Raw genomic sequence first — 22660 nt, 5'->3', positions numbered from 1 at the left:
TTTCCCAACACAGCTTTAACCTTGGCAATGGTAGGGGCGAGTTTCTTATGCTCAGCTGATGTTAGCTTGTCAGGGAGGATGTGTTTTGAGTCCAGGCATAGGGCGCGAAAGCCGGGCAATGGGTTCTCGTCAACCGGAGAAGTGTCTTTGCAATAGAACCATATTTGATTCCAATCCTTGGGATGACTCGGCAAGTGAGCATAAGGAAAAATAGCGTCTCTTCTCCTATGAATTGAGATTCCACCAAGTTCCAGACTGGGTCCGTTGGAGTACTCATTCTGGTGTTCAAATAAAAATACTCTTTGAATAGTTCCATGTTGGGCTCCTCTTGAAGGTACACCTCACAGAAAACGTGGAAGTTGCATACGTTTGACACGAAATTGGGTCCGTTGTCTTGAGGATGAAGGATGAAAAAGTGCAGAATGTCCCAGAAGAATTTAGAGCCAGGCGTGAGAAGCCCCGGTTCATATGATCAGTAAATATAATGACTTCACCTTCCTTTGGTTGAGGTTTCTCTTCTTCCGGTTTGGGGGCGCGGTAATGCATGACAGATCTCTTCGGAAAATAACCGGTTTTCACAAAATCCTGAAGGGTGTTTTCCGCGATGATGGAAGGAACCCAGTTACAGGAACTGGTTGTCTTGGGCGGCATTGTGAAGAAGGAAGCCTAAAAAGAAAAATAACAAGTTTCGGTTCAATTTAAGCCAGAGGAAAAACATTACGACATATAATCAGAATGGCGGCTTCCAAAGGGGCCTAATGGTATATGACTAGCTACATCGGGTTATGTAAGCCGCCATGGACAGATTGACGTCCGTTAAAAGTGAAGCTTCTTATAAGTATTGAATTTAAGCTACAATTGGTGATATAAACCACCATGACCAGATTGATCTATCAGGAGGGAAATTTTTACTCAGTACCAGATAAACAGGTTTCACAGATCATAGTTATTATTCTGGATCAGTGGCAGTTCAAAAAAAGGAAATAAATCAAGACCTAAAAATAGTATAGGGAAGTTCACAAGTTCTAATGAGATCTCTTTCCAAGGAAAAAGGGTCCGCTGGCATTAAAGGCAAGGGCAAAACTACTACCGCACAAGTTTTATGCCGTCTTCAGATCAAAGGGTGCTACGATGGAAGAACTAGGAAGAACACGAAGAATACCTGAAACCCTAATGCGATCTGGAGCGTTAGAGGAGGAGCACTTACAGATGCAGATCAGACTGCGGTGGAGCACCAGAGTTCTCTGGTCCAAATCAGGTCGATGCAGCGGCCAAGGACGAGGAGGGCGATGTTCTTCGTGGCGGTGGCGGAGCTCAAGCGGCAGGAGAGACGCGAGAGGAGGAAGATGAAGGAAAGGGGGGAGAATGAGAAAGGCAGTCGACCCTATTTATAAGGAGAAGGCTAATAAGTGGGCGCGAAAAATAAGGAGGCCAAAACATGGTTATCCAGCTGCTCCGGTGCCTTGATTCTCAGGACAGTTATTAAAAAGATCCGTTGAGATATATCAGATATTGTGCAAATTAATGACAGGTGACGTCATGGCGGGTTACCACAATTCCAAGAAATGATGTCATGGTGGGTTATGAATTCTCGCACAAGTAAAGAACGGAAGATTCTTTCCTAAGTGTTGAAGATTGACATGAACAAGTTCAAATCAACCTGGGGCCTAATGTTGGGGATATACCTATTATGTATGACCCGCCCAGGAGGGGCCGAGTTATACCTGTGGCAATTCTTAAGGTGAAGCACACGAGGATATTGAAGGTAGTGGTTAACAGCTAAGGGCCCAAGGCCCAAGGGCAACTTAAGGCCCGTAGGAGTAAACTGCCATATATGTAAGACTTGTATTGTAAGGCATATAAAGATAGTCACTGAGCAGGACACATTGTCTATGAGCCGGCCGGGACTCCGTGAGCCGCTGGGCGTCAACCTGTATATATAAAGGGATGACCCAACGGCGGTTTAGGGTAAGAAACAACAGATCGAAAGCTAGGTCAAGCGGATTCGCTCCCTGGTAATCGAGAGATAAGCAATACCACCTCAAACTGGATTAGGCCTTTACCTTCACCGCAAGGGACCGAACTAGTATAAACTCCTGTGTCCTTTGTCCCGTTTAACCCCTTTAAGCTAACCTAGAGGCGATGGCTCCATGACAAAGTCCTTTCACGAGGACATCTGACGTGACTATTCCACGACAGAACCCAAGTGTGGCGTTTGCCTAAATGAACCCGAGCGATTGCACTGCAGGCTACGCGTTACTGAACCCGAGCGATCGATCGATGGCTGTTAACTGAGCCTGATCGAGCGAATCCTTCGCTACTGCTGCTAACTGAAGCCGATTGATGTTGCCTCTGGATGAACAATGAGCATTGTTGGGGGGGTTTGGATGAACAGTTCCCGGTGGGGGTTGGATGAACAGGACCCCGTGATGTTGCCGCTGGATGAACAGGACCCCAAAAGATCAAGCCGGTTGGGCGTGGATGAACAGGACCCCGTGGAGGGCTGGATGAACAGGACCCCATGGAGGGAAGGTTGAACAGTAGCCGGTGGAGGGCTAGGAACAGTAGCCGGTGGAGGGCTAGATGAACAGTAGCCCGTGGAGGGGTGGTTGAACGGGACCCCATGGAGAGGGCTGGTTGAACAGTAGCCGGTGGAGGAGCGCATGGTGGAGGCTGGATGAACAAGAGCCCGCGGATGAACAGTCACAAGTGGAGGCTGGAGGAGGTCGACGGTGGATGAACAGTAGCCCGTGGAGGCTGGAGGAGGTTGACAGTGGAGATGAACAGTATCCCGTTGGAGTCCCGTTTTGTGGTACACCACACCCCTCCCGATGAACAGGACCCCTGTTTTGACCGTAGAGCTCCAACACAAGTTCGTTTCCTCTATTTTGCAGTACACCACACCCCTCATGATCAACAGGACCCCGTTTTGACCGTAGGAGGTCCAACAGAAGTTTGTTTCCTCCATTTTGCGGTACGCCAGACCCCTCCCGATGAACAGGATCCCGTTTTGACCGTGGCCGGTCGAACATAAGGTCGTTTCCTCCGTTTTGCAGTACGCCAGGCCTCGTTTCCATCGGTTGTTCCATCCCAGCCGGTTGGCTCCCGATGAACATCACACGTTTCATTGCCTCCCGATGAACACGACAACGACGCAGTTTCTCCGTTCTGACCCAGCCATGTACACGAGCCCTGGCCATATGTATGCGCGAGTAGGCGTTCGAGACCCCGCCCATATGTACGTACGTGGATGTATTTACTTTCTTGCACCCTGGCCGATGTACATACGTGTACATGCTACATGCGCGCCTCTACTATGATACGTGCGCGCCTCTACTACGACACATGCCCTTCCTTCCTTGCACGGCCACGGTTTATTGCTGCAGCCTGCAGACAGATCGATCGACCAGTATGTACGTACACATTCACTACCAGAATGACAATGCTACATAGGCTTCAACCAGGTGGGTCCCGACTGTCAGGCACTTCCTTGCGTCCGAAGATGTAGCTGGTGGGTCCCAGCAATCAGGGGGCGAATCTTTTTTTTGCCCATAATATGGACGCACTTCCTTGCGTGTGAAGATGTAGCTGGTGGGTCCCAGCAGTCAGAGGGGAAACGTTTTTTGTGAAATATGGTGGCCGTCCAGTGGGTCCCTGCTGTCAGGTGGAGGAATAATTATTTTGCGCGTAATAAGGAGGCACTTCCTTGAGGCTACCGTGGACCCAACTGTCAGCCTCTCCACGTACAGTACTCTTCCGATGGAAGTCGTTCGTTGACCACGTTGGCCACGCTGCACCAAGAGCACCAGGGCTGTGGACAATGGCGAGGACTAGGAAGGGGACGACGCGGAGCCGGGGAAGACATGGTAGTGGAAGCCCACACAGAGAGGAATACGAGGGTTCACTGGTTCGGCTGCGGTGTGAGGCTGTCGTCACCGCAGAATAACAGGGGGTGTGGGTGAGGCCTCCGCGGCATCACAGCCGACCACGGGAGGCAGTGATACGTCCCCAACATATCTATAATTTTTGATTGTTCCATGCTATTATATTACCTGTTTTGGATGTTTATGGGCTTTACTTTACACTTTTATATCATTTTTGGGACTAACCTACTAACCGGAGGCCCAACCCGAATTGCTGTTTTTTTACCTGTTTCAGTGTTTCGAAGAAAAGGAATATCAAACGGAGTCCAAACGGAATGAAACCTTCGGGAGCAATCTTTTTGGAACAAACGTGATCCAGAGGACTTGGAGCGCAAGTCAAGAAACAAGCGAGGCAGCCACGAGGGTGCCCGGCACGCCCCCTAGGGCTGGGCACGCCCCCCACCCTCGTGGGCCCCTCGAGCATCCACCGACGTACTTCTTCCTCCTATATATACCCATGTACTCCGAAAACATCAGGGGCGACCACGAAAAACTATTTCCACCACCGTAACCTTCTGTATCCGCGAGATCCCATCTTGGAGCCATTGCCCGCGCTCCGCCAGAGGGGGAATCCACCACGGAGGGCCTCTACATCAACTCCAAGGCCTCTCCGATGAGTTGTGAGTAGTTTACCACAGACCTTCGGGTCCATAGTTATTATCTATATGGCTTCTTCTCTCTCTTTGATTCTCAATACAAAGTTCTCCTTCCTCTTCTTGGAGATCTATTCGATGTAACTCTTTTTGCGGTGTGTTTGTCGAGATCCGATAAATTGTGGGTTTATGATCAAGTTTATCTATGAGAAATATTTGAATCTCCTCTGAATTCTTTTATGTGTGATTAAGTTATCTTTGCAAGTCTCTTCGAATTATCTGTTTGGTTCGGCCTACTAGATTGATCTTTCTTGCAATGGGAGAAGTGCTTAGCTTTGGGTTCAATCTTGCGGTGTCCTTTCCCAGTGACAGCAAGGGCAGCAAGGCACGTACTGTATTGTTGCCATCGAGGATAAAAAGATGGAGTTTATATCATATTGCATGAGTTTACCCCTCTACATCATGTCATCTTTCTTAAAGCGTTACTCTGTTCTTCATGAACTTAATACTCTAGATGCATGCTGGATAGCGGTAGATGTGTGGAGTAATAGTAGTAGATGCAGGCAGGAGTCGATCTATTTGTCATGAACGTGATGCCTATATACATGATCATGCCTAGATAATCTCATAATTATTCGTTTTTCTATCAATTGCTCGACAGTAATTTGTTCACCCACCATAATAATTATGCTATCTTGAGAGAAGCCACTAGTGAAACCTATGGCCCGTCGGTCTATCTCTTATCATATAAGCTTTCAATCTACTTTTATTTGCATCATTACTTTTCCAATCTATATCATAAAATACCAAAAATATATTTATCTTATCATATTATCTCTATCAGTTCTCACTTTCACAAGTGGCCGTGAAGGGATTAACAACCCCTTTATTGCGTTGGTTGCGAGTTTTTGTTTGTTTGTGTAGGTGCGCGGGACTTGTGAGGAGCCTCCTATTGGATTGATACCTTGGTTCTAAAAAACTAAGGGAAATACTTACGCTACTATTGCTGCATCACCCTTTCCTCTTCAAGGAAAACCAACGCAAGCTCAAGACGTAGCAAGAAGGATTTCTGTCGCCGTTGTCGGGGGGGGGGGGGGGGGGTCTTCGCTCAAGTCAAGACATACCAAGTACCCATCACAAACTCATCTCCCTCGCATTTACATTATTTGCCATTTGCCTCTCATTTTCCTCTCCCCCACTTCACCTTTGTTGTTTTATTCGCCCTCTCTTCCCCAATCTCCTCTCTCTTTCGCTTTGCCTTTTTGAGTGCTCGTGTGTTAGTTATTTATCTCGTTATCATGGCTAGTCCTCCTATCATCATTAATACTATAATGCCCTGAGACCGACGCTCTAGATGCCTTCCATGTTTTCCGAGCTTTGCCATGTGTTTTATTTGCTTGTTGCATTAAATCATGTCATCATGCCATCATGTCATTTAATTTTTGCAACTCTTTTAAATAAATTGTATGGATCTTCGATCCATTTAAATCGAGGGAAGGGTGACTTCTCTTTATAAGCCTCTCAATATTATTAGGGAGCTATATTAAATATTTCTTTAATTTGGAAATCACCATAACACACTTGCAAATAAATCCCAATGCCTTTGTTATCTCAATTCTTGGTCTCCAACCTTGCCCATAATTTCTTTCATCATTTTCCGGAGCTCCACCAAAAATCCGAACATTTTTGGACCTTCCTTTTATCAAGTCCTAGTTCAAACCCATTTGAATTAAATTCAAATGAGTTTGAATTTAAATCTTTCAATCATGGCCTTTCTATTTTTCTTGGAACAAGCGCATTTATGCGAGTCCGGAAAATTATCCCCATGTCCAAATTCTTGTCCACTCATTTTTTTCTCTCCCTTTCTTTCTTTGCTTTTCTATTTTTTTGGAAGAGATCTGAAAAAGAGAGAGGGAGAAGAGAGCCCAGCAGCCTGCACCCGTCGGCCTCTTGGGCCTGACCAACCAGGCCAGCACTTCCCGCAGGCCCAGCCTTTGGCCTCCACCAGCCCAACTAACCCCGTTAACCCTAGCCCGATTCCCTGCGCTCTCTCCCCGATCCCCATCTCTTCCCCTCGCTCCCATGCCGCCGCCACACATCGCGGCCAGGGAGACCGCTTGATCCGCCGCTCTTGTCGCCCGCCAATGCCCCGCTCCTCCCTCATCTCCCTCGCAGCCTCTCTTCCTCCCCTCGTTCCCCATCGTGTGCCGCGCCTCTCCACCTCCTCGAGCCGGCCGCCCGCAGCTTGTCGGTTACCCTGGAGCCGCACCGCTCATCCCGTCCCCGCGCCCTAGTTTTCTTCCCTGCCTCCTTGCCATGGCCGCGTGCCACTCAAGCCAGCAGGCCGCTACCCTCCATCGGCCTCGGCCTCCGCGGTTGCCTGTTGCTGGCCCCGCTGCCGAGCGTCGCCTTCCCCGCGAGCCTCCTCAAGCCAGCACCAGAGCAAGCTCGTCCCCGCCGCGCCAAGCCCCTCTCCATCGACCCCGCGCGCCATCGCAGAACTCCATCGTTGTCAGCTGGTGCAGCAGCGCCACCGCAGTACTACCCCAACCTCCGCGACCACCACCTTCGGCCTCCCCGTCCTCTGCTTCGCCTCCTCGCACCCCTGCTTCCGCCTTGACAGCCTCCCATGGATGCAACCACCTTTGCAGCCAAGACCGACGCCTAAACAAGCACACCGGCTCTGTGGATTTCGGCAAGTCCCTCGACGACCGACGCTTAGTACCACTACGTTTGCCATGTACATCTACACCAAGACCGGACCGACAAGTACCCCGATAACATGTGTACCTCTACCGACGACCCCAGACATCTATGAAAAACATGTACAACTACCGTCGCCAAGATCGCGAGTACCTCTACCGACGCCGTGTACGACTACTTCCCACGACGACCCGTGAACGTCTACTTCCACTACCGTCGCCGTGTACCACTACTTCCACTATCGTCGCCACATGAACAACTACTTCCCTCGACGACTTGATCCGCCCCGAAAATGCACGCTTCGAAGGTATAACCCCGAGACGACGTCCGTGGACCGAATGCTTTTGTTGTATGAGATGCACCCTATGTTTGGACCGTGTCCGAATTGTTCCTTGCACGTTCCTTCCTCGTTTTCCATGCCGCAGTCCCGTGGGAACCCGGAATTCGGGAGCACCCCACCATCCTTGCATGACACGCTCCCGTCACACTACCTTTTGCACCGGTATCTCCGTGAGCTATCGGAACCGATATGTTGCCGTGGCATCATTTTCGGATTCGTTGTCGTGGCAACCGTTTTGTTCTGCCACGGTGACAAATGCCTCGTAACATGCTCATGTCAACATTTTCATAAAATTGCATAAACCTTGATTATGTCATCTGCATCATGTTAACAACATTTAAATGGTTAAAATTGCGTTTGCATTAAATTGCTAATGACATATGGGGACTTTCCGGAATTGTTGTTTGTTGTTTCCGGCCTCATTTAAAATTGCCTAGCTAGGTAGTTTTATTATGCTTCACCCCTTTTGCCATGTTTAATAACATTTATATTGTTGGGTACATAACCGAGAGAGAAACTAAATAATTGATGTGGTGTTCCGTCAATATGCAACTCGTTTCATATTGAGCTCCACTTAACTTGTAGTATTGTTTGTTGCACTTTGCCATGCCATGCCTCTTTAAACCGGACATGCATCATACTTGATTGTGCATCATGCCATGTTTATGTGATGGTTGTTTACTATGTCGTTTGCTTCTTTCCGGTTGCGCTTCTCCTTGATAGTTCCGGTTATGTTGCGATTGTGAGGATCCGTTCATCTACGTCTGTTTGTCTTCTTCATGGACTCGTTCTTCTTCCTATCGGGATTTCAGGCAAGTTGACCATTACCCTCGATATCACTTCTATCTTTGCTTGCTAGTTGCTTCGTTCCATCGCTATGCTGCGCTACCTATCACTTGTTTACCATGCCTCCCATATTGCCATGTCAGCCTCTAACTTTTTCACCCTTCCTAGCAAACCGTTGTTTGGCTATGTTACCGCTTTTGCCCAGCCCATCTTATAGCATTGTTAGATGCAGGTGAAGTTGAAGATTGCTCCATGATGGACAGGATTATGTTGGGATATCACAATATCTCTTATTTAATTAATGCATCTATATACTTGGTAAAGGGTGGAAGACTCGGCCTTATGTCTGGTGTTTTGTTCCACTCTTGCCGCCCTAGTTTCTGTCATACCGGTGTTATGTTCCCGGATTTTGCGTTCCTTACGCGGTTGGGTGATTTATGGGACCCCCTTGACAGTTCGCTTTGAATAAAACTCCTCCAGCAAGGCCCAACATTGGTTTTACCATTTGCCACCTAAGCCTTTTTCCCTTGGGTTCTGCAGACTCAAGGGTCATCTTTATTTTAACCCCCCCGGGCCAGTGCTCCTTCGAGTGTTGGTCCGAACTGAGTAGACTGCGGGGCCACCTCGGGGAAACTTGAGGGCTGGTTTTACTTGTAGGATGTCTCATCCGGTGTGCCCTGAGAATGAGATATGTGCAGCTCCTATCGGGATTTGTCGGCACATCGGGCGGCTTTGCTGGTCTTGTTTTACCATTGTCGAAATGTCTTGTAAACCGGGATTCCGAGTCTAATCGGGTCTTCCTGGGAGAAGGTATATCCTTCGTTGACCGTGAGAGCTTGTGATGGGCTAAGTTGGGACACCCTTGCAGGGTATAATCTTTCGAAAGTCGTGCATGCGGTTATAGGCAGATGGGAATTTGTTAATGTCCGGTTGTAGATAACTTGACACCAGATCCGAATTAAAATGCATCAACCGCGTGTGTAGCCGTGATGGTCTCTTTTCGGTGGAGTCCGGAAAGTGAACACGGTTTTGGGTTATGTTTGACATAAGTAGGGGTTCAGGATCACTTCTTGATCATTGCTAGCTTCACGACCGTTCCATTTGCTCTCTTCTCGCTCTTATTTGCGTATGTTAGCCACCATATATGCTCAGTCGCTGCTGCAACCTCACCACTTTACCACTTCCTACCCTTAAGCTTAAATAGTCTTGATCTCGCGGGTTTTGAGATTGTTGAGTCCTCGTGACTCACCAGATACTATCACAACAGTTGCAGGTGCCGATGATACCAGTGCAGATGATGCAACCGAGCTCAGATGGGAGCTCAATGAAGATCCTGGTTGTTGCTATGTTTCGTTTCATGTTGATCAGTAGTGGAGCCCAGTTGGGACGATCGGGGATCTAGCAGTTGGGTTATCTTCTTTTCTTTTCGTGTTGTCCGTAGTCGGACTATGTGTGTACTCTGAATGATGTATGATTTATTTATGTTCATTGTGTGAAGTGGCGATTGTAAGCCAACTCCTTATCCTAGTCTTGTTCATTACATGGGATTGTGTGAAGATGACCCTTCTTGCGACAAAACCACAATGCGGTTATGCCTCTAAGTCATGCTTCGACACGTGGGAGATATAGCCGCATCGTGGGTGTGACAAATACTCCCGATCATGAAGTTCTTAATTTTAAACAAAGGGAGGGAGAAAATCTAAAAGATGCTTGGCATAGAATTTGCAATGCTCAAAATAGATCTACTACGAAGCAATCTACTTCCGTTCTTCTTCGCAATTTTTATGTAGGCATTACTCCTTGGAATAGATACATTCTTGATACCATTACCGGAGGGAATTTTCTGGGTAGCCATACTTTTTATGCTTATAATGCCATGACAGCTTTGTTCGGTCTACCACCTCTTTTGGTTAACAGAACAGTTTTAACTTTAGAAAATGTGATCCAAAGGCTTGAAATTATTGAAAATAAAGTTGCTACTCTCGAGTTAATTGAAAATTTGGATAAAAAGATCCACAACCAAATTACTCAATATGGATCTAAGGTTGGAGTTACTCTGAAAAATCTTAAAGAAAAGGAACCTATAGTTAATTAAAGAATAGAACAAGATTCTACAAGAATTGGTAAACTTGAGGATATAATTAATAATTTAGGATCTACCTTTTTGTCCATGAAAAACACTCCAACTCCTCCTATTAAATTTGGCAAATTAATATATGTTCCTAAAAATAAGGGTGAATCTTCTAAGGAAAATGCGGATCTCAAATCCATAAGTGTCCACCCCAGTTTTTCCACTATCATTAAAGAACCCTTTGCTACAAGTGAATTTCTTGATTTCTTGCCTAAACGTTTATTCATCACTAATAATAAATAATTCCCCAAGTGCTCTACTCATGAATCAAGTGCCAAAGATGGCACTAGTTAGATCTATCCTCGCTTTTATGCCTAGCTTGGGGCGTTAAACTATAGCGCTAGTTGGGAGGTAACCCAATTTTATTTTAGTTTCCTTGCTTTTTGTTCCTGTTTAGTAATAAATTTTGCATCTACTCTCTGGTTATATGTATTTTCTTGCTTTAATTAGTGTTTGTGCCAAGTAGAACCTACAGGATAACCTATGGTATGAGTTAATTTGATTCTGCTAAAAAACAGAAACTTTGTGCTCACGAGAAAAAATTCAATAAATCACAGAAACATGATTTTGCATTGATTCTTTTTGCTGTAGATCAATACACAAATTTCCTAGGACTTCCTATTTTGGTACGAGTTTTAGAGTTGGAGAAGTATTCGAAAGTTACAGATTGCTACAGACTGTTCTGTTTTTGACAGATTCTGTTTTTCGTGTGTTGTTTGCTTATTTTGATGCATCTATGGCTAGTATGTAGGGGTAAGAACCATAGAGAAGTTGGAATACAGTAGGTTTAACACCAATATAAATAAAGAATGAGTTCATTACAGTACCTTATGTGGTGGTTTTTCTTTCTTGCACTAACGGAGCTTATGAGATTTCATGTTGAGTTTTGTGTTGTGAAGTTTTCAAGTTTTGGGTAAGGATTTGATGGACTATGGAATAAAGGGTGGCAAAATCCTAAGCTTGGGGATGCCCATGGCACCCCAATATATTCAAGGATAACCAAAATCCTAAGCTTGGGGATGCCCCGGAAGGCATCCCCTCTTTCGTCTTCATCTGTCGGTAACTTTACTTGGGGCTATATTTTTATTTTCCACATGATATGTGTTTTGCTTGGAGCGTCATGTATGATATTAGTCTTTGCTTTTTAGTTTACCACAATCATCCTTGCTGTACAGACCTATTGAGAGAGAAATTCTTGATTTGAAATTTATTAGAATACTCTATGTGCTTCACTTATATCTTTTGAGCTAGATAATTTTTGCTCTAGTGCTTCACTTATATCTTTTCGAGCATGGCAGTGGCTTAATTTTGTAGAAATTGCTAATGTCTCATGCTTCACTTATATTATTTTGAGAGTTTCTTAGAACAGCATGGTATTTGCTATGGTTATAAAATTGGTCCTAGAATGATGGGCATCCAAGTTGGGTATAATAAAAACTATCATAGAAGTGAATTGAATACTATGATCAACTTGATGCTTAATAATTGTTTTGAGATATGAAGGTGGTAATATTAGAGTCATGCTAGTTGATGTAATTGTGAATTTAAGAAATAGTTGTGTTGAGGTTTGCAAGTCCCATATCATGCACGTATGGTAACCGTTGTGTGATAAATTTGAACCATGAGGTGTTATTTGATTGTCAACCTTATGAGTGGTAGTCGGAGACGAGCGATGGTCTTTTCCTACCAATCTATCCCCCTAGGAGCATGCGCGTAGTGCTTGGTTTTTGATGACTTGTAGATTTTTGCAATAAGTATGTGAGTTCTTTATGACTAATGTTGAGTCCATGGATTATACGCACTCTTACCTTACCATCATTGCTAGCCTCTTCGGTACCGTGCATTGCCCTTTCTCACCTTGAGAGTTGGTGCAAACTTCGCCGGTGCATCCAAACCCCGTGATACGATACGCTCTATCACACATAAACCTCCTTATATCTTCCTCAAAAAAGCCACCATACCTACCTATTATGGCATTTCCATAGCCATTCCGAGATATATTGCCATGCAACTTTCCACCGTTCCGTTTATTATGACACGCATCATCATTGTCATATTGCCTTGTATAATCATGTAGTTGACATCGTCTTTGTGGAAAAGCCACCATGCATAATTTTTCATACATGTCACCCTTGATTCATTCCCCATCCCGGTACACCGCCGGAGGCATTCATATAGAGTCATACTATGTTCTAGTATCGAGTTGTAATTCATGAGCTGTAATTAAATAGAAGTGTGATGATCATCATTTTTAGAGCATAATTCCAAAGAAAAAAATAAAGGCCAAAGAAAAAAAAGGCCAAAAAAAGAAAGGCCAAAAAAAAAGGAAGGCCCAAAAAAATATATAAATATATAAAGGGGACAACGTTACTATCTTTTTCCACACTTGTGCTTCAAAGTAGCACCATGTTCTTCATATAGAGAGTCTCATTTGTTGTCTCTTTCATATACTAGTGGGAATTTTTCATTATAGAACTTGGCTTGTATATTCCAACGATGGGCTTCCTCAAAATGCCCTAGGTCTTCATGAGCAAGCAAGTTGGATGCACACCCACTTAGTTTCTTTTATTGAGCTTTCATACATTTATAGCTCTAGTGCATCTGTTGCATGGCAATCCCTACTCCTTGCATTGACATCAATTGATGGGCATCTCCATAGCCCATTGATTAGCCTCGTCGATGTGAGATTTTCTTCCTTTTTGTCTTCTCCACATAACCCCTATCATTATATTCTATTCCACCCATAGTGCTATATCCATGGCTCATGCTCATGTATTGCGTGAAGGTTGAAAAAAGTTTGAGATTACTAAAGTATGAAACAATTCCTTGGCGAGTCATCGGGGTTGTGCATGATGAGAGCATTCTTGTGTAACGAAAATGAAACATGACCAAACTATATGATTTTGTAGGGATGAACTTTCTTTAGACATGTTATTTTGAGAAGACATGATTGCTTAGTTATATGCTTGAAGTATTATTATTCTTTATGTCAATATGAACCATTATTTTGAATCATTTGGGTCTGAACATTCATGCCACAATAAAGAGAAATACATTGAGAAATATGCTAGGTAGCATTCCACATCAAAAATTCTATTTTTATCATTTACCTACTCGAGGACGAGCAGGAATTAAGCTTGGGGATGCTTGATACATCTCCAACGTATCTATAATTTTTTATTGTTCCATGCTATTATATTACCTATTTTGGATGTTTATGGGCTTTACTTTACACTTTTATATCATTTTTTGGACTAACCTACTAACCGGAGGCCCAGCCCGAATTGTTGTTTTTTTTGCCTATTTCAGTGTTTCGAAGAAAAGGAATATCAAACGGAGTCCAAACGGAATGAAACCTTCGGGAGCGATCTTTTTGGAACAAACGTGATCCAGAGGACTTGGAGCGCAAGTCAAGAAACAAGCGAGGCGGCCACGAGGGTGGCCGGCACGCCCCCTAGGGCTGGGCGCCCCCCCCCCACCCTCGTGGGCCCCTCGAGCGTCCACCGACGTACTTCTTCCTCCTATATATACCCATGTACCCCGAAAACATCAGGCGCGACCATGAAAAACTATTTCCACCACCGTAACCTTCTGTATCCGCGAGATCCCATCTTGGAGTCGTCGCCAGTGCTCCGCCGGAGGGGGAATCCACCATGGAGGGCCTCTACATCAACTCCAAGGCCTCTCCGATGAGTTGTGAGTAGTTTACCACAGAACTTTGGGTCCATAGTTATTAGCTAGATGGCTTCTTCTCTCTCTTTGGTTCTCAATACAAAGTTCTCCTTCCTCTTCTTGGAGATCTATGCGATTTAACTCTTTTTGCGGTGTGTTTGTCGAGATCCGATGAATTGTGGGTTTATGATTGTTTGTGTCAAAACCGGTGGATCTCGGGTAGGGGGTCCTGAACTGTGCGTCTAAGGCTAATGGTAACAAGTGGCGGGGGACATGATGTTTACCTAGGTTCGGGCCCTCTCGGGTAATACCCTACTTCCTGCTTGATTGATCTTGATGATATGAATATTACAAAAGTTGATCTACCACGAGATCGTAGAGGCTAAACCCTAGAAGCTAGCCTATGATTATGATTGTTGTTCTGGTCCTACGGACTAAATCCTCCGGTTTATATAGACACCGGAGGGGGCTAGGGTTACACAGAGTCGGTTACAGAGAAGGAGATCTACATATCTGCATCGCCAAGCTTGCCTTCCACACAAAGGAGAATTCCATCCGGACACGGGACGGAGTCTTCAATCTTGTATCTTCATAGTCCAACAGTCTGGCTAAAGTACATAGTCCGGCTGTCTGAGGACCCCCTAATCCAGGACTCCCTCAGTAGCCCCTGAACCAGGCTTCAATGACGATGAGTACGGCGTGCAGATTGTCTTCAGCATTGCAAGGCGTGTTCCTTCTCCGAATACTCCATAGAAGATCTTGATTACAAGGATCGTGTCCGGCTCTGCAAAATAATTTCCACTTACCACCGTAGAGAATACAATATTCCACAAATCTAATCTGCTGACAATTTTTCCTAGCGTGACATCACGCAGCGGCCCGGTCATTACGAACCATTTTTTCGAGCCCGCCACTACACGTGTTACGAGGTGGTTTTATTGGCATGTCTTGTCGAAGCAAAGATCGTGTTCCCCTTATTGCGTGATTCTCATCAATACGGGTGTGGGTAACCCAACCACGCCCGTTAGCATGACTCCTCGATTTTAGGCAAGTTCCAAATGGTCACGCTGAGGACGCTTGATATTCACCCCCTTTATAGAGGGACCGGGGCCTGTCCCTTTCTTCCCACGCTTGCTCCTTCCCCCACCTCGAGTTCCAACACCCAAATCTCAGGCTTAAGCGCTTCGGACCTTCAATCATGTCCAGATCTAACCTTCAAGGTCGGTGGATGGCCTCCTCTGTCACAGAGGAGGACATCGAGAAGCTCAGGGAGGCCAGGTATCTGACCGCCGAAATCCAGCACAGGCTACCTGCCCAAGGGCAGGTCATCCCCACTCCCGAACCCAACGAGAGCGTTGTATTTGTTTCCCACTTCCTCCGAGGCTTAGGCTTTAGTCTTGATCCCTTTGTTAGAGGGATCATGTTCTATTATGGGCTAGACTTTCATGATCTAGCTCCAGACTCCATCCTTCACATCTCGTCGTTTATCGTCGCCTGTGAAGCCTTCCTCCACATCACCCCACACTTCGGCCTATGGCTCAAGACCTTCAATGTAAAGCCGAAGGTGATCGATGGGCGACATGCAGAGTGCGGAGGCGCTATAATAAGAAAAAGCACCGATGCCCCATGGACATAGGGTTCCTTCCCGGAGGTGTCCGACTTATGGCAGTGGAGGTGGTTCTATATCACAGCTCCCCGAGGCAAAAAGTGGGCGGCCGCCCCCGCCTTCCGCTCGAGCCCTCCGCCTCAACTGGCGTCGTGGGTCAACGAGGGGCTGGATTGGGGGCCAGCTAATGACGTACTGACATTGCAAGGCCGCATTCAGGATCTCCTCGAGAGGGATGTCAGTCTTGTCAAGGTAATACAAGTAATGCTAGTTCGTCGGGTCCTGCCGTGCCAACGTCGACCTCTCCGCATGTGGGAGTTCAATCCGGAAGGGCCGCGAACTATTCAACACTTCTTCGGCATGACGCTCAAAGAGATGTACAGGTTATTCTTCGGATCATGAATAAAGTGTCTGGACACCATCGAGGACGCGGGTCTCAACTGCAACCGTCCAGATACCCAAGTAAGTAATTCCACAACGGAACATGTTGTCTTTATATTCGACGCAACACCAATCTGAAAAAAATGCTCTCATCCAGGACTGGATACGGAAGGCAGAGAGGATCAGGTGTTCGGCCCCTCTTCCCGAAGGCTCGCCAGATCCTGTACTAGCCAGGATGCTCGAGCGTGCACCCTATCAAGTGCCATCAGGAGAAGATGAAGGGAGGAATAAAGAAGCCAAGAGCAGGCCTCATACATTACACATCCAAATCGGGGGAATTAATGTCTCCACGAAGGAGGATAGTCGGGGAGGGGAATCTAAAATCCCCCCCATGGGAAGAAAAGGGTTTCCTCTAAATACTTGGAAACGGAGGTTTCCCAACGAGGGAAGAAACCTTCGCTAGGGGGCCCTGCCTCAGAGGGCGTCCTCGCCGCACAGCGCCCGGAAACGGGCCTGCCCTCCACCGAGCTGTAAGTGAAAAAGTACTTTGATAAATATGTCCTGCTTTATCTCTGAAAATAATAACCGAGACCTATCTTGCAGTCCGGATCATAGCCCTTCTCAACAGAGTTCGTCCTCGGGGGATCTTCTTCCGGAGATGATGGAGAGTGAAATGCCTCCTCTTGCCTCCCCGCCCCATGGGGCGGATGACCCTGAGGTGTCGTCACGGAGGATTTCTCCTGACCCACTAAGCCCAGAAGTTAATGCTTCGGCCGCCCGAAGCCTGGAATATTTGGTTCCCAAGGAGATCAACAAGAAGAGTCCGGGATTGTCCGGCACACAGCCGGACACACTGACGGGCCTTCTGGAGCGAGCGGCTATCTCAGAGGTGCGCCGTACTTTAATGAGGATGTTGTTTGAGAGGATTTCATCCACAAAAAGCAGGTTGAATGAAGCTTTTACGAGCCTGCTCAAAGGTTTAGAGGTACGCAAAGTAATATGTAAACTTTTGGCTGTACCGCACACGCTAGGTGTGCTCCGTATAGATAGTATCCCCTGAGACTCTAGTTGCCAGCCCGAGGCGGCAAATGGAGGATCATACTCCCAAGTAATGATCGTGCTGCATTATGTGCAGACAGCTGAGGGTCTGGCGGTTGACCGGACTGCTGAATTCGCCAAACTGAGGCGACAGCTTGATGAGGCGGATGCCGGCATCGCGCTTGTTAACAAGTGGCTTGACGAGGCACAGGGTATGTGTTGTTGTTTTTTGGATTGTCAGCGAATATTAAGAGGAGCATGATGCTAGTATCTATAATATGTTGTGGCTGCAGATAGAGCTTCTACCATGGAGGCCCTTCGGGGGAACTTGCCCTAGCCAAGGAACAAGCCAGGATAAGTGATGCGGCCGCCCTAAAGGCGGCTGAAGAGTTAAGAGCCGAGCAGGCTGCTCATCCCCGGAGCGAAGATAAAATAGCCGAGATGGCTGTTGAGCAGAAAGATGCCGCCGGCCGATATGAGCTCCTTAAAAAGAGAGCCAAGCAAAAGTGGCTGACATGAAGAAGGCCTTGGACACAACCAAGGAAACACGCTCTGAAATCAGAGCTGCAAGGGAGGAGCTTCGACAAGCCGGAGATATCACGGCTGGGAGGCCCTTTTTGTTACGGATGAAGTTCGGAGATCCAAAGTATGCTCCTCTGGATCACTTGTGGAGTGCTGCAGACGCGTATGCGGACCTGGCAAAGAGTACTACTGATGCGACTGAGTTTTTCAAAGATCGGAAAGATCATGAGGTATAAAGGTTGTTCTGGTCGCAGTTCAGTGCCCCAACGCGTCCGCTGCCATTGAATAAAAAAATGGCCGCATGGGCCGAGCTCCATAGGTTGTCCGGGCTTGCCATGAGATCTGTCGTGGATCATCTTTGGCCGAAGGGACCAAGGCCGGACAGTTATTTTGGTTTAGTGCAACAATTCCTTGGTGTTGTGTCGCATATCGACGTTGTGAAGAGGTCGGCGTGCATAGAGGGCGCGCGGATGGCTCTTTCCCGTGTTAAAACATATTGGGCAGGGATGGAGGCCACCGGTATTGCATCCTGGGGTCCGGCGGGGGCCAGGACCCGACCGAGCACTATTTTGAGCAAGCCCTAGAAGGCGCCCGTTTAATAGAGGCTCAGTGCTCGAAGATTATTATGTTCGAGTGACATATATCTCAATTGTAAAGAGAATGCTATTTTGATTATAAAGGCTGTGTTTATACTTTTGCCCGAAAGTATTGTAGTGCCTCCTGTGCGGCCGTTTATGTATGTATATAACCTGAAAGTTTGCAGTCGTTGGCTTCAGCCCCCACGCATACAATGTGGGGGTGTTCGAAAAAGGCACGTAATCACACTTGATCCAACGTCTTGGTCCATTAAGGAGGTGATCGCACGTCGAACTAGGCAAGCGGACTATATAGCTATAACACTTTCACTTAGCCATAGGAGTTTGACGGTGGGGCTACTATATAGCCCCTGGTACTTCCGCGTTCATCCGAATACGGGGTGCGTACGAACATGACCGGGAAACCGGTCCTTCGTTAATGCGGAGGAATCCTGAAGATTCCGCTAAGTCATCGAGTGGTTGACCAGTCTCTCGTTGTATCATGACAGTCATTTATCGGCTTTCTCTACTGAGGTGCTCGTCCGGAATAACCAGGGCACAATCGCAATAGTTCTCCTTTGGCCGTCTTAGCAGATAAAATGGAACGTAAGGTAGCAAAACCCAGGAGCCGGGCAAACCCAACATTTGACCCAAGACATGATTCGGAGCTGATGCATATAAGGCCAAACTCGCGACGCCGAACACTCCCGAAGGTATTCGGACTTTGTAACATATACTGGGCTGAGTAGCGCCCTCGATAATGAACCCCAAATTTTCCAGGTATGTGCATTAATCTGACATGGCGAAATGCCAATAATGCCAGTATCCCTCGTGGGTGTATTAAGTACCTGGGGGATGTCAAGCAACAAGAGACATTAAAGAAGGTTTACACAGGGGCTTAATCTAAAGAGAAACCTTTGAGCGCGGCCCTGCTGCACGGCTGCGCCTTTGTCTCATTATGCCGTATCCTGGAAGGGTGTAGCACGATGGTCATCTGTAAGAAAGGAAAAACCCAGGTAAAAGAGTCTAGTGTAATCGTGCGAGAAGTTGGTTATTCTCAATGAATCATTAAAATGCAATACATTATTATATTAATAGGGTCAAGCCGAACTATGGGATTTTTTACATGTGGGCAGCCCCTAGCACCTCTTATGGGGGTATATCCATAGGCCCAAGCTCAGGTTTGTCTAGGCTGTTACAACCGGCGGTGCACTGGACTCGTCTAACCGTGTCTGTGGTCTTAACGACCGGTCATGTATTCTGGTTGGAGAGGCTGCTCAGTGTTCGGCTGTGAGAGCCACCACATATTCTTCCGCACGTAAGGAATGCTCTGTGTTTCTGTTAACTGTGATGACGCCACGTGGACTGGGCATCTTGAGTTTAAGGCAGGCGTAGTGCGGTACTACGTTGAAGCGAGCGAAGGCCGCTCTTCCGAGTAGTGCGTGATAGCCACTTCAGAATGTAGCAATGCCGAAGATTAATTCTTCGCTTCTGAAGTTGTCAGGAGAACCGAATATAACCTCTACTACTAGAGAGCCCGTGCAGCGGGCCTCGACGCCTGGTATTACTCCTTTAAAGGTAGTATTACTGTGGTTGATTCTTGACGGGTCTATCCCCATTTTGCAAACAGTGTCCTAATATATCAGATTAAGACTACTGCCGCCGTCCATAAGGACTCGGGTGAGATGGTATCCGTCAATTATTGGGTCGAGCACCAAGGCAGCTGATCCCTCGTGCCAGATACTAGTCGGATGATCCCTGCGATCAAAAGTGATCGGGCAGGCAGACCAAGGGTTGAATTTGGGGGTGACGGGCTCTACAACGTATACGTCTCGGAGTGTACGTTTGCACCTTCTCTTTGGTATATGAGTTGCATAGATCATATTCACTGTTTTGACTTCTGGTGGGAATTTTTCTGTCCCCCAGTGTTCGGCTGGCGAGGCTCATCCTCGTCTTCACTTGGTGTCTCCTTTCCTTTGTGTTCCATGTTTAGCTTGCCGACCTGCTTGAAGACCCAGCATTCTCTGTGGGTGTGATTTGCAGGCTTTTCAGAGGTGCCATGAATTTGACATAATCTGTCTAGAACCTTATTTAGGCTGGACGGTCCATCTCTGCTGCCTTTAAATGGCTTTTTCCATTAACCAGGTCGAGAGCCCCTGAATCCGGCATTGACCGCCGTGTTATCCGGACTGTCTTCATTGTTTCGACGCTTGTTTTTACTGCGTCGTGGCTTCCCGTTGCCATCCCTAATTTCGGATGTGCCTGGGTCGGTAGTGCCTCTAAGGGCCAACCAACTATCCTCTCCCGCGCAGAAGCGGGTCATAAGGCTTGTTAGGGCCGCCATTGTCCTTGGCTTTTCTTGGCGAGGTGTCTGGCAAGCCATTCGTCTCAGATACTATGCTTGAAAGCCGCTAATGCCTCGGCATCCGGGCAATCGACAATTTGATTCTTCTTAGTTAGAAATCTGTTCCAAAGCTTATGGACTGACTCTCCAGGTTGTTGGATTATGTGACTTAAATCGTCTGCATCCGGAGGTCAGACATAGGTCCCTTGAAAATTCGCCCTGAAAGCATCCTCAAGTTCCTCCCAACTTCCAATTGAGTTTTCGAGGAGGCTTTTCAACCAATGCCGAGCTGGTCCTTTCAACTTGAGGGGCAGGTATTTGATGGCATGGAGATCATCTCCACGAGCCATGTGGATATGAAGGATAAAGTCCTCAATCCAGACCCCAGGGTCTATCGTTCCGTCGTATGCCTCTATACTCACGGGTTTGAATCCCTGTGGAAATTCATGATCCAATACTTCATCGGTGAAGCACAGGGGGTGCACGGCACCTCTGTATCTGGATGTGTCATGGCATGCAGTTGATGGCTGTTGTGTTTGGTGTTGATTCCGAATTGGTATCCGATCAATATGATCGTTTTGGTGTCTGTAATCCTGCATAGGAGCGTGCTTTTTTGGATCCATAGATGGACCTATTTAGACCTACTTTTTTGTCCAGGAGCTCACATAGATCGTGTGCTGAATTGTGCGCGGCATCACTAGCCGCCCTATCGCGGCCACGGGGTGGTCGGTCCGGCTGATCGACCATATTGTTTTTCGGCAGAATGGGCTCTATGGCCTCCTCGTCGAATTCGGGCAGCAGCTTGCGCTTTGGGTAGCTCTTTGTGTGGCGATCGTCGCCATATTTTTCTTCAGTGTCTAGCACTTTGTTCCATATGCGATTGAGCGTATCCTGCGCAACTTTAAGCCTTTGCTTCTGTATCTTCAAGCTCCTTGCGGTGGCCATAAGCCTTCTGTGGAGGTTCTCTTGTTCCAAACGTTTTTTCGGGATGATGAATGTGTCATCTGTCAGATTTCGGGTTCCGGCAAACCCTTAAGGTTCGAACTCTGGGGTGCGCGTGGAGATCACTCCCTCTACCAACTCACGTCTCGTCGCCTCACAAAGGATCTAAACTACACGAAGAACAACACAAGGGACACGAGGTTTATACTAGTTCGGGCCACCATTATGGTGTAATACCCTACTCTAGTTTGTGGTGTGGTGGATTGCCTCAGGGGCTGATGATGAACAATACAAAGGAAGAACTGCCTTGCGAGGGGAGGAGCTCTTGTGGAGGTGATGCCTCTTGGGAAGGATTGAATCCGGATCGATTCCCCTCCTACCGTGGTGGCTAGTCCTATTTATAGAGCGAGGCCCTGGTCCTCTTCCCAAATATTGCGCGGGAAGGGCGCCAACAATTGGCCACTTTGAAGGGGAACATCTAGTACACTTATCCTGACTAAAGTTGGTCCTCGCCTGCCAAAGGCTCTGATGATGATGCCGGCTTGGGCTCCATGATGACCTCCATCCTGCCGTTCTGCTGGTCTTGGTCTTGTTGTACCGAAACGGTTGCCTTTGCTTGATACCATTGCCTGCGCTTGCCCCCTTTGCACCAAAGAGGAAACGAGGACTCTGCGCAGGCCGGCGCCCGCCTGGCACCCGCCTGGCTTCAGTCATCATGGCTTGCGTCATGGGCACCTCGTGAGGTACCCCGCCTTGATCTCTCTGCCTCCTCGTGAGCCAGCCTGACGAGGCTGTGCCTGAGGAAGCTTCCTGTCGTCCGCCCCGCCAGGCTTGGCCCCTCACGAGGGTCTTGAGCATGTGTTGATGAAGATGGGTCGTACTGGGTCACTCCTTGAGCCACGCCGCAGGCCGCAGGCAGGCAAGTCTGGGTACCCCCGTTCCCAGAACGCCGACAGTAGCCCCCGGGCCTAAGGCGCGCCCGGACTTGGCTTAGCAGAGAAGTGAAGGGGCAAGTGCGAAGCGCCGCGGGCCCCAACAGCTTGCGGCCTTGGGCGCTGCATGGCGATTGATTGGACGTGGGCGTCCCCACTTCCCCACGACGCC

Source organism: Triticum aestivum, chromosome 3B (assembly GCF_018294505.1).
Source record: "Triticum aestivum cultivar Chinese Spring chromosome 3B, IWGSC CS RefSeq v2.1, whole genome shotgun sequence".
Lineage (NCBI taxonomy): Eukaryota > Viridiplantae > Streptophyta > Magnoliopsida > Poales > Poaceae > Triticum > Triticum aestivum.
The sequence above is the reverse complement of the archived record's forward strand: the minus strand, read 5'-3'. Positions refer to the sequence as shown.